Below are 16,133 nucleotides of genomic sequence, written 5' to 3'. Positions count from 1 at the left end.
GTCCAGCAGAGAGGGTATGTCTTCACTGCATAAAACAGATGTTCCCTACCCCGGGGCAGGCAGCACTGAAGACAAGAGATGTTTGCTTTTCACTTTTTAACTCTAGCTGCTAGCAAGTCTATAGGGAGTCTGGTGTTGAACTCAAGCAGCCTCATCTTCACTATTTTAACCTGCATGTTCTTTATTTGGGTTGACAAACCCCCCCTTTTTGGGGGGTGGGGGGGAAGGGGACAACAGTGAAAACATGCACCTTGTGTGGTCAAAGCAAACTGCCTACAAATAAATCATAGGACAACTATCAATTGCTCCACAAGCTAAACACAGCAGCTTCCCCTTAAAAATACAGGCTGCCGCACTCCACTTTACAGAATCCCTAAGCCCAAAACAAACTCCACTTCCATTAAAACAGCCCTATAGCCCAAGTCAGCCTGCATGGGCCAGCTATGTGTTAATTGCAATGTAGACAACCCTTACAGCCCACTGAATTACAAACAGTGAATTTCACTTGTCCAGACACATGAGCTACTTAGATTGCTTGGGCAAAATTGCACTAAATAGGCCAGATGCAAATTGCGGAGAGCAAAGGTCTAAGGAGAAGAGTACATATACTCGTATTCCGAGTGGAGTTTCACCATATGCCAAAGTCAGACACACCAACTCCTAGCTTTTAAGGATCTCCTCTAGGGTGTTTGTCAGGATCACTTATCCCTCTGTAAGAAGGTACTGACAAAAAGTGGCCCAGGGGGAGGAGAAAGAGGGAGAATTAGCCTTGTGTCTTCCTTCTCTGATTCACAAGGGCCCAAAAGGATGTGAAATGTTTGCTTACACTAAACATTCGGCCCCTTCCTGCCCTGAAGACGGACAACAAACCCCACAAGACAGAACAGAGTTGAGTAACCAAGGGAGCGATTTTTAAAACAGCTTCTGTTCACGCCAGTACTTAACACAACCCCCCCTTTGCCAAGTGCTTATTAAGGAGTCACCACCCTTGCAGATGCAATTGAAGTGTGAGAGCTCACACCCCCAGGAGATCTTTCAAAGCCTGGGGAGACCACTCTCAATATTCCTGATGTTACTAATCTTACAAAAACATGGGCGTAGGGGTTGTTTTTAAAAAACGCTAAGACTTATGCAAAACAGTGAAATCTTCTAGACCAGCTAGGAGTTTTAGAGACCCACTTGTAGGAACTGGGAGATCAACCCTTAGGTAGCTTTTGGAAAAAAAGAGAAAAAAAAAAAAAAAAGAAAAAAAGGCACAAACTCCATTTTAAAAGCAAAAGCCTTTTACAAATCACCTTTAAAAAGTCTGATACCTGTTTCTGTTCATGAACCAGGACCCCAAGCTGAGGAAAACAGTCCTCACTTCTGGTCTGTGTCCTTAACTTATAACCAATACTGGTATATTGGTAAGGCTCAGTGATCAGCAAGGTTGGGTTGAGGAAGGGGTAGGGAAAGAGTGAAGAGCCACCCAGTGACACATTAAACACTAGCTTTTGATCCACTAGCAAGCCATGGCATGGGGTCAGGGAAGCAGAGGATGGAACCTAGCAAAAATTCCCAGTAGTAAGCATGCTGGACAGCATCCCCAGCTCTGTCCTGGGACTCAGAGCATTATCTCACCAATAAAAGGAAAAACATGTTCAAGTGTTAGGGCGCCTCAGGGTAACAACAAGCCTACCCATGCACATGGCACTTCAGCTTCATGCTTTATAAATCTCCACTCTGTAAAGACAGGGCCAGCCCTATTATGTAAGGAAGGACAAGTTAGACAAGTAACTTGCCCACAGCTGCAGAGGGAGTGAGCAACAGAGCCAGGACTAGACGCGAGGTGTTACCTTACACCTAGCCCCATGTTCAGCCCAAGCAAGGAAACTTAACAGGTCCACCAGATAAAATATACTCTTACCTGGCTTGCAGCTACAGATCACTTCACGGCCACAGTTAAAGGTCTTCTCAAGATTGAGGTTCATCTGCCTGGCTTCTTACCGCAGTTGTGCTAGGGAACAGCTCCAAGCTGAACCACACCAATGGCATCATACCAGTAGCATCATTTTCACACTACAGTCTATAATCAACTGGGAGGTGAACAAGTTGCAGAAACAGTCGATACAACATGTGATGTTCCTCAAACCAACTCTTCCCCTTCAACCCCTTATTTTCCAGCCTCCTGGCTCAAGCTCCACCTGCCCTTCAAAGAGGCCACATGCTGCAGAGCAGCCAGTGAAACAGCCAAGCAAAACAGACTGTGAGAGCCGAAATGTTGGCCCAAATGTGGTCCCAGTTGCTTTGTAGGGTCACGTTGGTTTTTAGGGAGGGGGCTGAACGACGCAGGGCTCACCTTGCTGTAAAAAAGGCATTACCACCAAAGTGGTCTGGATGGGGAGCTTTGAAAAACTCCCTTCTCCCCCCCCCACATGAAAGTCCTGTTAAATTTAGCTTTGCAACCAAAACAAAACAAAAGCAGCATCTGCTTGGAAGAGATGAACACAAGATAAAAGGTGTCCATGACAGAAAGCTGGCTGCAGCCTCATGTTTTCTTTTCAAGTTTGAGCTGGGAAAGAAACATAACAAGAGCTGTGGAAAAACCTTTTCCAAATCCAGCAACACAGCCGGAAGAGGCAATTATTCTTCCCCAATGGCATCAATAGCCAGGCAAGGTAAGAGGTTGAGACAGATCCAAACTTGCTGTCCCCTCTGGTGCCTATAGCTCCTCTGCCTGCTGGAATCTGCAGGGATTTTCCCAGCCCACCCCAAAAAAAGCAGTTTCCTAGGGATTTCCCTCAGCAAAAAGGAAATCGAGTTTCATATGATGGCAGGGCGCCTCCAGAATTCTTCTGGCATGGAAGGTTTGCAATCCTGCCAATAAGGAAAGGAAAAGCACTGGCATCTTTCCTCTGCCTAGAACGGACTGTTCTTAGAGGAGAGTGAAGTTAGGATCATCATAGGTTTGCTGGGACGTTATATAATACAGTATTCAGACACTGCTGAGGTCTCATCGTGGTCAAGCCCAACACTGCAGTATGAATAGACAAGGATTGCCCGGCTACAGATGCACAGTAACATAGCAGCTCCTCCCCCACTCCAGGGAGGGGCTACCATCCCTTACTCTGAGCATCCCAGCTGCTGGTACCCCCTTGGACACACAGTGCCCCTAGTATATAAAAGTTAATCCAGCACAACAGAGCTCATGAAATGTGGATTTGTGCTACCAGGGGCCCCCTGCTCGGGGCTGACTGAAAAAGCCAAGGTGCCTTAAGAATCCAGGATTTTACACACTTCAGGCTCTTGTGAAATGTGTTTAGTGGTCTCAGTCCAGCCTCCAAATGGACAAGCCTGCACCACTACATTGGTATGTTCACAGTATCCGGCAGTCAGAAACAAGGAGAAGAAGTTAAAAGACTACTGGGAGGAGGGACGGGTGATGTGATAGAGGTCTATAAAATCATGACTGAAGTGTTATTTACTCCTTCACATAACACAAGAACCAGGGGGTCACTCAATTAAGCTAATAGGCAGCAGGTTTAAAAACAAACACACTGTCAACCTGTGGAACTCGTTGCCAGGGGATGCTGAAGGCTGAAAGCATAATGAGATTTAAAAAAAAGTAAATTCATAGAGGATAGCCAAGAACAGCTGTTAGCCAAGATGATCAGGGATACAACTGCATGCTCTGGATGTCACAGAATATCAGGGTTGGAAGGGACCTCGGGAGGTCATCTAGTCCAACCCCTGCTCCAAGCAGGACCAAGCCCCAGACAGATATTTGCCCGTGATCCCTAAATGGCCCCCTCAAGGATTGAACTCACAGCCGCTTTGGGTTTAGCAGGCCAACGCTCAAACCCCTGAGCTATCCCTCTCGCTGAAGCTGGGACTGGATAACAGCGGATGGATCACTCGGTTGCCCTGTTCTGTTCAATACCTCTGAAGCATCCAGCACTGGTCACTGTCAGAAAATGGGATACTGGGCTAGCTGGACCAGTATGACTGTTCTTATGTTCAACTACGTGGCCAGCCTACTCTCAATCCACCTGCAGCATCTATTAAAAAGGTACATACGTGCTCCTCTCATTACCAGAGTCTGTCAAAGTCTACAAAGCATTTGAAAAATTACATACGTGGGAACCAAACAGGATTCATCCAGACGTGGCACAGACAAGTGCTAAGCAGCTCTGTCAACATTGAGATGACTGTCTGTCATCTCATAGGACACCAGCGCAAATACCACTGCCAGAACACAAAGAAGTGACAAGTTACTCCACAGCATCTCATGGGCTACAAACTAACTATTGAGTAAGAGGACATTCCTGAGAGAACTCAAGACTACTCAAAAGGCAGCTCAGATTACCAGCGTACAGGAACATACACAGAAACTCCCTCAGCTAAGCATGCTGGGCCGATACCTCTCTAGAGCTCATTGATCCTTCGTTAGTTAAAGAGGTGGTTGAACCCTGTGTTTACCAGAATGCTTCAGTCCAATTATTTTTAAATGGGAATATGGCAGGCCGTGCACACTCCTCAGTGAAGATTTCAGCTCTGCACTCCCATCCAGGCTCATTAGATAATACATGACTCCTTTCACCCTACCCGGAGAAGCTTATGAGATCGTAATCATGTTCGTTAAGTGCTTTAGGAGGGTTGGGCTACAGGAGTGATTCATTTGGATTCTTACATCACCTAGCATTGCAAAGGGCTTAAGATATCACACAGGTCACCGACAAGACAGCTAGATTTGTCCATTTGTTTAGGTGTTTTTTTAGCTTTCTCAGCTGAAGTTTTATGCAAAGCAGCTTGCATCAGAGGACACAAGCAGAGCTCAAATTTGAATGTACAAAAAACCTGAAGCTATTGATTCAACTGTGCTTCCCTTACGGTAGGTCTACACTAGAAACAGCTAGTGCGGCAACCACACCACTGTAGCGCTTCAACATAGACAGTCACTACAGCGACAGGAGGGGTCTTCCGTCTCTGTAGTAAATCCAGTCCTCCGGGGAGGCAGTAGCCAGGTTGATGGAAGAATTATTCTGTCAACCTAGCACTGTCTACATGGGGACTGAAGTCAGCTTAACTACATCGTGCAGAGTCAGATTTTTCATTCACCTGAGTGATGTAGCTGCATCCATCTAATTTTCTAACGTAGAGCAGCCCCGAGTCTTTACTCCTTCAACATAGCCCAGAGGGATCTGCTCTTCAGACAGCCCTACCTCACTGAGAGCGAATCTCTGAGGCCTGGACTACACCTAAAACTTAGATCCACCTAGTTATGTCACTCAGGGTCATGAAAAAGATTATCCCCCCAGAGAGATGTCACTCAGGACTTGTCTACACTTACTGGGGAATCAACGCATCGGTGGTCCATTTAGCTAGTCTAGTGAAGACCCAGCTAAATCCACCGGTGATCCTCTCCCATCAACGTCACGTAGTAGCTTAGATCCGCTTACCACGGAGTCCACATATAACTCAAATTGAGTAACTTAGACCTAATGTCCCCTGTAGTGTAGACAAAGCCTAAGCCAACCTCAGCCCAGCTGTACAGACTCTGCTAGCTCAACGGAAGAATTCTTCTATTGACCCACCTACTGGCTCTCAAGGGCGTGGATTTACTACAGCAACAGACAACCCCTCCCTGTGGCTGTTGAGTCTATGCTACAGCAGCACCGTGCCCATAGCACTTGTAGCATAGGGATACCTAAAGAGGAGAAAGACTATGGGCCTGATGCAGCTCCCACTGAGCTCAACAGCACAAGCTCTAGATATAGACTGTAAGACATCATAACAAGTATTTGCCTCTCCAAGCCCCTTCAAGTCAGCATGAAGCTGTGCCCAGCTTGTTAAATTACTTAAGGGAGTTCTAACAACTTAGGCTTCCCCACGTGGTGCATTTCCTATACCAGTTTACATAACAGAAGCACCACCCTAGGGCAGCAAACGTGACTTGCGTAGCTTGACTGCATTATTTGTTGCCATGTCAGTGCCAGGATATCAGTGTGACAATATAGTCCAGTAAAAAAAGACTCTCTCATCCACCAACTTCTGTTGGCAAGCGAGAGATGCCTGAAGAGCTCTGTGTGAGCTTGTCTTACACGAACAGAATGTGGACCAATAAAAGATAGTACCTCACCCCCATGTGTCTCTAACTTCCTCGGACTAACTCGATTATACCACCACAGCAGACAGACAACTTATGATAGACAGCCCTTTGCATAACCTCATGCATAGTCTTACATCAGCTGGTTAGAAGACAAATTGCATGCTAAGCACATAAGCAAATTCTTATAGCCTTCTTTTCCTTACAGGCTTTTGGGGGCGGGGGGGGGAAGAAGGGTCACAGTGGGAAGAATACCTGCCAGGAAGATTAAAGACCTAAAACCAGCCATATTTTTGACACTTGCCTAGAGTTAAAGGAAAGTTGTTCCAGCCAGTCTAGAGTAGTCAGAAGTGAGGTCCAATGAAGCTGTCAGGAAGAGAAGATGATTGTAGGAACTGGAGTTCGCTCACGCTGGATGTTTGAGCTTGTTTTTCCCCTGTAAATCTGAAGTGCAGATGAGGCTTCCTTGCTGATTTCCTGCACTGGAATGTATGCATGGTTGGTTGGGAAATTAAGACCAGAGTTTAATTAGCCTTGTAATACATTGACTGATGGTATAGATTTCTTTAGCTATCTGCCAAGACAGTCTCCAGCAACGAAGAAAGGCTGCTAGTACACACTGTCCACAGGGCAATTAGCAAACAAAACAAAACCCCAACCTTTGCCTACATAACTTCACGTACACCGCCCCTCCTTTGTTGAAAAGGAATTTTACTTCAATCGTCTAGAGTGAAAATGAGAAAACAGTTTCCCCAAAACACATGGTCAGATCTTTTTCATGCTGCACTGCAGAACTTTAAGAACCAGCCTGCCCCTACATTTTCACATTCCAAGTCTACTAACAATACCACAGGGTCCTGTGGTAACTGGTATTAGGAGGAAGCCTCAGAAACCGAGCACATACACACACGCACCCCACTCCCTCCCTGGGGCTCCCACGCAGACTAAACTGTGGGTTTCCTCTTAGAAAGGACAGAATTCCAGTACCTGTCATTAAGCTAGCTGCTTTATGCCACAACTGTTCCAACATGGATGTCTGAACCCTTTCCATCATTACCAGTGCGAAAAAGCTAGCCGAAGTGAGAAAGAAACGAGAGTCAAAGAGAGAGCAAGTACCAGAAACCAACCCCAAATTCTCTTACCTGGCATTTCACAGCTGCCAGTATTTCTTTTTTATTTTTTAAACAGTTCAAAGGCCAGGCAAAAAATATCCATAGTCAACCTGTCCTCTCATAGCCATCTTAAGCCCTCATAAAATCAACATACCCACTAAATAAACATTTAATTCAAATGTTTATATAGTCACTTACTTCCTGGTGAACCAAATCATTTGAAGTGGGCCATGGAAAGTTGATGACATCAGTGGAAAGTTTCCAATTAGGAGACCAAAGTTTAAACCATATTAAGGGCATTTCGGGCTCTTTAAAGAAAGTTGCGGACATGAAAACAGCAAAAAGAAACCTGCTATTAAGCAAAGAGTCATTTTTAAAACAGGTTTGAGTGGTAGCCGTTGTCAGTCTGTATCCGCAAAAAAACTATGAGATTCCCCGTGGCACCTAATGCCCAAATAAATTTGTTAGTCTCTAAGGTGCCACAACTCCTTGTTGTTTTTAAAACAAACTCCTAGAACCAAATGAAGAAGATAGACCAGGTCTTGTGTTCTTAGTCAGTGCTTATGTGAGTTGACTGAATGGAAACAGCACATGACCCAATGGACAAGCTAGGTCTTAGGGTCAGGCTTCTGTCTTTATTAAGACTGGCTGAGGGACTCAACAAGCCAAGCTGTTTCATCCATCTAAAGCACACTGAACATTGACCTGTTTTCAAGTTGCCATTGAGTTAGAAGCAGCCACTCTAGATCAAAAGGGTAGAGTCAGTCATTACAAGTCTCTTGCCAATCACACACACACTTCAGGAGCATTCTCCATCAGGACTTCTTACTAGGCTACCTCAGCTCTGCAGCACAATAGTTGGAATAGACAATTTTTCCCAGTTTTAGGAGTCTGGTATCTGGTCCCAGCCAGATCATGGGCTTGAGTACAGGGGAGTGGTTCGCTTCAACCCTTAAAGGAATTAACACTTTCCAAAGCAACGCAGACCAGTTTGCAGTAGAGTTCAGCAATCCTCAAGAAGCCACCATCAAAATAGGGGCTACTGGACAGAGAAGGGGCAGCTGCTGAGCCCTCAGATGTTAGCTGTGTCCAAGCAGAGACTCTAGTTTACCTCTTAAGTGTGTGGGGAAAACAGTATTATTTATAGTCTTTCTAAAAACTGAAGTTACACCAAGCTAAGTGTGAGTCTGGTGTTTGAGGTTTGGGGTGGGGGTGGGGGGACTTTTAGATTTGCTTACAAGCTACTTAGGACATGACTTGATAGATTTCCATCAACATGCCTCTTTCCAGCTAGATTCCTGCAAGGAATCAGTGCACTTTCAAGACATTTGTCCAACAGCCATCATTCAGATGTTGTCTCACTGGACTGAGGTTATTGCCTGCCAGCTTTTCAGTTCTAGTTGTAGCCCTCACAATTAAGAGCCCACAGGTAGATGCTAGTAAGAGACGCTGCAGGACTGGTTCTTTAAGACACTCATATGTTTAGAGCCAGACTCAGAACCACAGATGCAGAGTGAGCAGTCCTATGAGGGTGGGGGGAGACAACCTCAGTAAGCATACTCAACAGCTAGCAGAGAGGAATGGGGACATCCCGGCCAGCCTCCACACATACTGCTTCCCAAGCAAGCGCAGTGCTGGCCTGGAGCAGTGTCAATGCAGCACACCCCTTGCCAGAGAGATGCTTGTAGGCACTTAGGTTTCTGAACCAAACGTACCAGAGAGACTTGGAAAAAAGAGCCCCATGGGGGATAATTACAGACCGCATTTCTCCTCATACAACCAGCTGTCTCCAAGTCACACGCTCTACAACAGCCGCACTTACGGTGCTAAAACGTTTTTTGCTACTAACATCACACACAGAATGGGACACCTCCCCACATCCCGATTCCCAGCTATCACCATTACAGAGAAGGAACAGTTGCTTTTTGTAGTGCAGAATGATCACCTTTGCTTTTCAAATGTGACCAAGGTGCTATTGCCTAGAACGGGTCTTTAATCATCCTTACATCTGACAGGCGCACTCTCTCTCCTGTTAAGGCATCTGGCATCGGACACTGTCAGAATACAGGATAATGGGCTAGCTGGACAATTGGCCTGACTCAGTATGGCCATTCTTGCCCTTAAAGGGAATTCACAGCAGACAAGCTTGGAGTTATGGGCATTTTGGCTTCCTCGACCACGGACTACTGTTCCAGGAAGGAGGACTCCTGGGCGGAGATGGACTCCACCTGTCAAGGAAGGGGAAGAGCATTTTTGGACGTCGACTTGCTAACCTAGTGAGGAGGGCTTTAAACTAGGTTCGATGGGGGAGGGTGACCAAAGCCCAAAGGTAAGTCTCAAAGAGGGAAACCTGGAGGAAGGGATGGAACTTGGAGAATGGCGGGGTTTGTAATGGCAGGGAGAAAGAAGAGAAAGTAATTGGAACTGAAGGTGGGGGAATCAAATCATTGCTTAAGTGTCCTAATGAAGCCCTTATATCTGAGGTGTGTAGGAAAAGGGAACACCAGGAGACAATTCAAGGAGGAGGATGCAACAGGGGAAATAAGCAGCAGAAGAAAGTAGGGCAGTTGGCTGAATTTTTAAAGTGCCTGTATACAAATGCGAGGAGCCTGGGAAACAAGAAGGAAGAATTAGTAGTACTGGCACAGGACAGGAATTACGATGTTATTGGCATAACTGAGACATGGTGGATAGCTCGCATACCTGGAGCACTGCCATGGATGGGTATAAAGCTGTTCAGGAAGGATAGGCAGGGGCGAAGAGGGGGAGGAGTAGCGCTGTATGTAAACGAGCTGTATGAATGCTCAGAGCTCCACTACGAAACTGGAAATGAGCCAGTTGAAAGTCTTTGGGTTAAATTTAGAGGGGCATGTCACAAGGGATGTGTATATGTGGTGTCTCGGCTACAGACCACAGACAGAAAGAAGAGGTGGATGAGGCTTTTACAGACAACTAGCAGAAGTCTGTAGATCACAGGCCCTGGTTCTCATGGGAGACTTCAATATGCCTGATATCTGCTGGAGAGAAATACAGCAGTGCACAGGCAATCCAGGAAGTTTTTGGGAGATCGCTGAGGACAACTTCCTGGTACAAATGCTGGGGAACCAACGAGCGGCCCTTGCGCCTCTCGACTCCTGCTGCGCAAACAGAGAAGAGTGATCGGAAGTAAGGTGAACGCAACCTGGGCAGCAGTGATCATTGACATGGTAGAGTTCAGAACCCTGGTCAACGAGGAAGGAAGGAGAGAAGCAGAACGCAAAACTGGATTTCAGAAAAGCGGATTTCAGCTCTCCTTAGAGAAATGAATGGGCAGGATTCCCTGGGAAGCTGACTGAAGGGGATGGGTGTCCAGGAGAGCTGGCAGTTTTTTAAAGAAACCATGCTAAGAGCACAGGAAAATACCATACGATGTGCAGAAAGAACAGCAAGCGTAGAAAGTGCCCACATGGCTTAACAGGAACTAAGTGGGAGCTGAGCAAAAGAAGGAAGCTTACAAAAAATGGAAGCTTGGACAGATGACTGCGGGAGGCATATAAGACTTTATTGCTCGGGCCTGCAGGATAGAATCAGAAAGGCCAAAGGCAATTTGAGTTGAAACTAGCAAGGGATGTGAAGGATAATAGGAAGGGTTTTACAAGTATGTAAGCAACAAGAAGAGGCTAGGGATGTGTAGGTCACCTTACTCAATGAGGCAGGTATCCTAGTTGGTGGAAGATATGGAAAAGGCTGAAGTACTCAATTCCTTCTTCACTTCAGTCTTTACGGGCAGGATCGACTCCCAGACTACTACACGCGGGAACGCAGACAGGAGAGGGGAGAGCAGCCCATGTGATAGAGGATCAGGTTAGGGACTACTTAAAGACGTTAGAACATGCACAAGTCTATGGGACTGCATCCGAGAGTGCTGAGGGAGTTAGCTGATCGTGATTGCAGAGCCGTTGACCATTATCTTTGAAAATTCATGGCGAACAGGAGAGTCCCAGAGGACTGGAGAAAGCAAATATAGTACCTATCTTTAAGAAAAGGGAAAAAGGAAGATCAGGGACACTACAGACCAATCAGTCTCACCCTCCAGTCCCTGGAAAAATCATGGAGCAGGTGCGAAGGATCCATCCTGAAAACTTAGAGGAAAAGGTGATTCAGAGCAGTCAGCATGGATTCACCAAGGGTAAATCAGCCTGACCACCTGATTGCTTTCTATGATGAGATGACTGGACTTGTGGATCGGGGGCAAAGCTGATTGATGTATACCTTGACTTTAGGTAAGGCTTTTGACACAGTTGCCCCACAGCATTCTTCATCACAAAACTAAGGAAGTATGGTTGGAGGACTGGACTGTGAGTGGATAGAAAATTGGTTGAATCAACGGCTCAGCGGGTAGGTATCAATGCACACTCTCTAGTTGGCAACCAGTAACAAGTGGTGTGCCCCAGGGGTGTCTTAGGGCCCGTTCTATTCAATGTCTCTCATTAATGATCTGGATGATGGGATAGCTTGCACATTAAGTAAATTTTGCAGATGGATAACCAAGTTGGGAGTGGTGGACACGCTGGAGGGCAGGGATAGGATTCAGGGAGACTTAGACAAATTGGAGAAGTGGGCCACAAGAAACCTCATGAAGTTCAAACAAGGACAAGTGCAAAGTCCTGCACTTAGGACAGAAAACCCCATCGCACTGCTACAGGCTGGGGACTGTTTGGCTTAGTAGCAGTGCTGAAGAAAGGATCTTGGGGTTACGGTAGATGGAAAGTTGAACATGAGCCTACAGTGTGCTCAAAGGCTAATAGCATTACTGGGCTGTTATTGTAGGCAGCGTTGCCAGGCAGTTCACATGTGATATTCCCCTCTATTCGGCACTGGGTAGGGGCCGCATTCGATGGAGTTGTGGTCCAGTTTTGGGGCCCAGTCGTACAAACCTGGCGTCGAGACATATTTGGAGAGGTCTCAGGGAGGGCGACACGAAAATGTTGGGGGAATGGGACAGACATGACTTAGAAGAAGAGACTTGATAGGAACTGGTCTTATTTACCTGCACGAGAGTTAGACTAACGGGGGATTTGATATGCAACCTTCAACTACTTGAGGGATGCTCACAGGAGGGAGGGAGCGAGGCTGTTCTCAGTTGGTGACGTGAGGACAGGAAAGGAGCAATGGGTTTGAAGTTGCAGCTGCGGAGTCGGCTGGATATTGAAAACTTTCTGACTAGGAGAGTGGTGAAGTATTGGAATGGGTTACCTAGGGAGGTGATAGAATCTCCATCTTTAGAGCTATTTAAAGTCCGGCTAGACCGCACCCTGGCTGGGATTATTTAGGGAAAATGGTCCTGCCTTTAGCAGGGGGTTGGACTAGATGACCTCGTGAGGTCCCTTCCAACCTTTTGATTCTATGATTTTTGGCAATCAAGTCACTGCATTGTCATATGCAGATTTAGGGAATCCTTAAGAAAAGTGTGGTTTCATATCAGGGTGACCAGATAGCAAGTGTGAAAAATTGGGATGGAGGTGGGGGGGAATAGGAGCCTATATAAGAAAAAGCTCCAAACATTGGGACAGTCCCTATAAAATCAAAACATCTTGTCACCCTATTTCATGTACTGAAGTGTACTACAGTATTAGATCTCCTTCCTCCAGTGCAGGAGGAGTCCTGGATTAGCCTTATTGCCTTGATGTTGTAGTACAGAACACATATTTTAACAGGCAGAGAAATAGTGGCGAGAGCTTCGGGACCTGGAACAAAGTTTGGCTCCACTCATTAGAATTTAACATGAAAGGAAGGGGTGGCAGTGTGGTCTAGCAGATAGAAGCACCAGACTGGGACTCAGGAGACCTGACTTCTATTCCCAGTTTTGTCCCTGGCCTGCTGGGTGACCTTGGGCAAGTCACTTCGCACCCGGTGCCCCAGTTTCCCCATCTGTAAGATAAAAGAATAAGGCTCCTGACCACCTAAGCTGCTTACAGATCTACTGATGAAAAGCACTGTAAGACTCACAGTCACGATGACTCCAGGAACTACGTTTCCAAAGCAACACTGTATCAGCTTAGAGCAGAGGTGAATGATTAAGTACAGCTGGAAAAGTGCTTCCAAGAAGGGGGCTATATGAAAAAAGGTTCATCTGAAGTGGTAGCCTGAAAAATTACCAAGGGTCTTTTAACCACCCGAGACTGATTGTGTGCCAACAGCACAGTAATCTATAGCAAGTGGATCCTGAACTGAAGCTTTTAGTCCAGGATGGATTCACTCGAGGATTTCTGGAGAGTAGCAAATTGACAGTTGTCTAGTAAGTCTCAAGGTTGTGACTTGGGGCCTTTTTAGATGAGCACCTCCCTGTTCAGATGGATTTGCTTCAAGGGAAGCCAGAGCTCGGCTCAGACCTCTTTGCAAGAGGGGAGCCAGGCTAGAAGAATAGAAGCTCGGGGCAGCAGAGAACTCACAGCCCAGCCACCTCCTCAAAGAACAATCTTTCCCAATTGCCTGAACCCAAATCAGAACTAAGATACCCTGCTCCGAGTCAAGCAAAGAGCTCTCCGCTAATGCAAGTATTTAGAGATTTTTTTTGCCAAAGGGGGGTGACCCATTATGAAAGACAGGGTAACAGGTGCAAACCAGACGCTCCGAAGCGTCTGCCGCCCAAGCACAGAGCATCTGTGCCAAAGCAGAGCATGACGTACTCCTGGCCGACAGCTTTAGAAGGTCAGCGGCAGCATCATTCAGGAAGTTTGCTACTAACAGCAACAGAGGAGTAACCTCTGCAATGTCTTTTCTGTGCCTCAGCTGGGACACCTGTCTAATTTGGGCAGCCACTTTTAAGTGCTACACAAATAGCCCTATTACACAGTGGCTTTTCAGGAGACTGCCAAACTGCTCGCAGTCTGCAAAGATAAGCTGCTGTCAGTTCATCCCAGCATCAAACCCTCCACCACAGGAATACTGCTCTCACACAGAACACCCTGAAACCCCATCCCTCCAAAGCTTTGATCATGCCACACACAGATCCAAAGGCTGGCTAAGAAGATCTTCACCCCAGATAATTCTGTAGAGATGCACATGAGGTGGATTGGCCAACTTTTATATTAGCCTTACAGCCAAAATGGTTAATTTTAGCTGTCTGCAAAGCCATCTCTTTCACTGCTGACTGCCTGCCACCTGCTGGGCCATTTGCCTTGTCTGCTCAGGGCTCAGGAGAAAACCTTGGTTAGCAAATGGCTCAGCAGCACAATACTGGTATGTACAAGATTTCACCCAATTCTTTCATGGGTGGCCCAACCGTGCCAAGACAACAAGATTCCATGACACAAAGAATAGGACTTTAAAAAAAAAATGCTACTGCAGCACTGGAGGGGCCTTCCGCTGTTTGATTCTAGATGGTTGGGAGGACCCCAGGCAGCTAACAAACCAAGGGACTAGGGTCTTGTCTAGACTAGGATTCAAGGCATGATATTAGCATGTTAGCCAACATGCACCAACATGTTTGAGAAATCAGTATAGACATGGGACACTGCTTTTACACATGCTAAACTGGTCAAGTGAAGCCTAATGGGGAGCTTCAGATCCAACGTGACTGGCTTCACAAGCATATGTTGTCTTGTTCTACCTATCCTAGGTTCCTGAGACACATTGCCATGTGCCAATGTCACACCACAAATCCTAGTCTAGACAAGCCTTCACTTGCATCTGCTACGGCTTAGCGGCATTTGTCTTCCCCACCCCACCCCCATACCCTTGCACAATGAATATTGATAGGACTCAACTGGCTTGTAGCACTCTTTCCTATCGGGAACAGGACATTCCCTCAAATATCATGACCCCTTTGAGTGGTCCGCCCGGGAAACCACTTCTGCTTTAAGCTGTTTGAGAGCAGGGTGAAATCTTGAGTTCTGTGTTTGGCTCTTCTGTATTTGCCTGATCAGGGACACGAAAGAGTCAGAAGGATGTTGCTTATTTTCACGGAAGAAGTCTCTACGCCAGACACTTGGAGTCTACAGCATCATGACCCTGGAACACAAGTTCTATACTTATATATCCCATCAAGCTCACCTTCACTCCTCCCCTTCCAGGGGACCCACGGGACTTTGGCTTCAGCAGGGGCTCTCACTATGGCTGGCCACTTTCCCTCCCTGGCGTCCGACAAAGGAGTCCTTCCCCAATGGCAGCAATTATCTCAGCTAGTCTTCTGGGGGGGGTCCCAAGCTTGCACTCAACCTTAGTAACTACCAGGGCCGGCTGTAGCAATTTCACCGCCCCAAGCACAGTGGCACGTCACGGGGGACGCTCTGCCGCTTGCCGGTCCCGCGGCTCCGGTGGACCTGCCGCAGGTGTTTCTGCGGACTGTCCACTTGTCCGCGGCTCCGGTGGAGCTGCGCAGGCATATCTGCAAGAGGTCCACTGGAGCTGCGGGACCAGCGGACCGTCCGCAGCCACGCCTGCGGCAGGGTCCACTGGGGCCTGCTGCCATTCCAGCAACTGGCAGAGCCCCCTCACGGCGTGCCGCCCCAAGCACGCACTTGGCGCACTGTGGCCTGGAGCCAGCCCTGGTAACTACCTACTGTCAGTCCATTCCTACCCATCCAGGTAGCAGAACAGGGGGACCAGCGGGGCCATAGGCCCACTACTTTTACAGCCATAACGGGTAAGAAATGTGGGAGGGTCTCAGGGGGAAAGGCAGAGCAGTGGGGGCGGGGGCAGGGCCTGGTTTGGGAGCGGTGGCCCCTGCCACTTTGAAATTCCCCCCACCCCCTAGCAAGGGGTTAGAATCTTTTGACCATGTTCCCCAGTGCTATCAACAGTGAGCTGAAGAATTCCTCCTGGGAGTTACCTGGCTGCTAATGGAACATTACAGCTCACTTAGTCTGGGGTTGTCAGCCCTGCTCTGACTAGCCTTATATATCCCGTGTACCACTGATGCTTTTGTTCACAGCAATGTGAGTAGACTTGTCCTG

General features: G+C 47.2%; 1 protein-coding gene across 4 annotated transcripts in view; it reads right to left on the bottom strand.

Annotated features, from left to right (window-relative positions):
• SPSB1 (splA/ryanodine receptor domain and SOCS box containing 1) overlaps positions 1-16,133 on the bottom strand; it is a 96,790-nt gene that overhangs the window by 34,043 nt on the left and 46,614 nt on the right. The window contains exon 1 of one of the 4 annotated variants that reach the window (XM_075060367.1): positions 6,390-6,687. The exons of the other annotated variants lie outside the window; for them this stretch is intronic. The gene's annotated coding sequence lies outside the window, so the exon portion shown is untranslated. Of the gene's footprint in view, positions 1-6,389; positions 6,688-16,133 lie in introns of those variants that run through there. 4 annotated transcript variants of the gene reach the window in all.

The sequence above is a fragment of the Chelonoidis abingdonii genome, chromosome 23 (assembly GCF_003597395.2).
Source record: "Chelonoidis abingdonii isolate Lonesome George chromosome 23, CheloAbing_2.0, whole genome shotgun sequence".
NCBI classification, from domain to species: domain Eukaryota; kingdom Metazoa; phylum Chordata; order Testudines; family Testudinidae; genus Chelonoidis; species Chelonoidis abingdonii.
The sequence above is the reverse complement of the archived record's forward strand: the minus strand, read 5'-3'. Positions and strand labels throughout refer to the sequence as shown.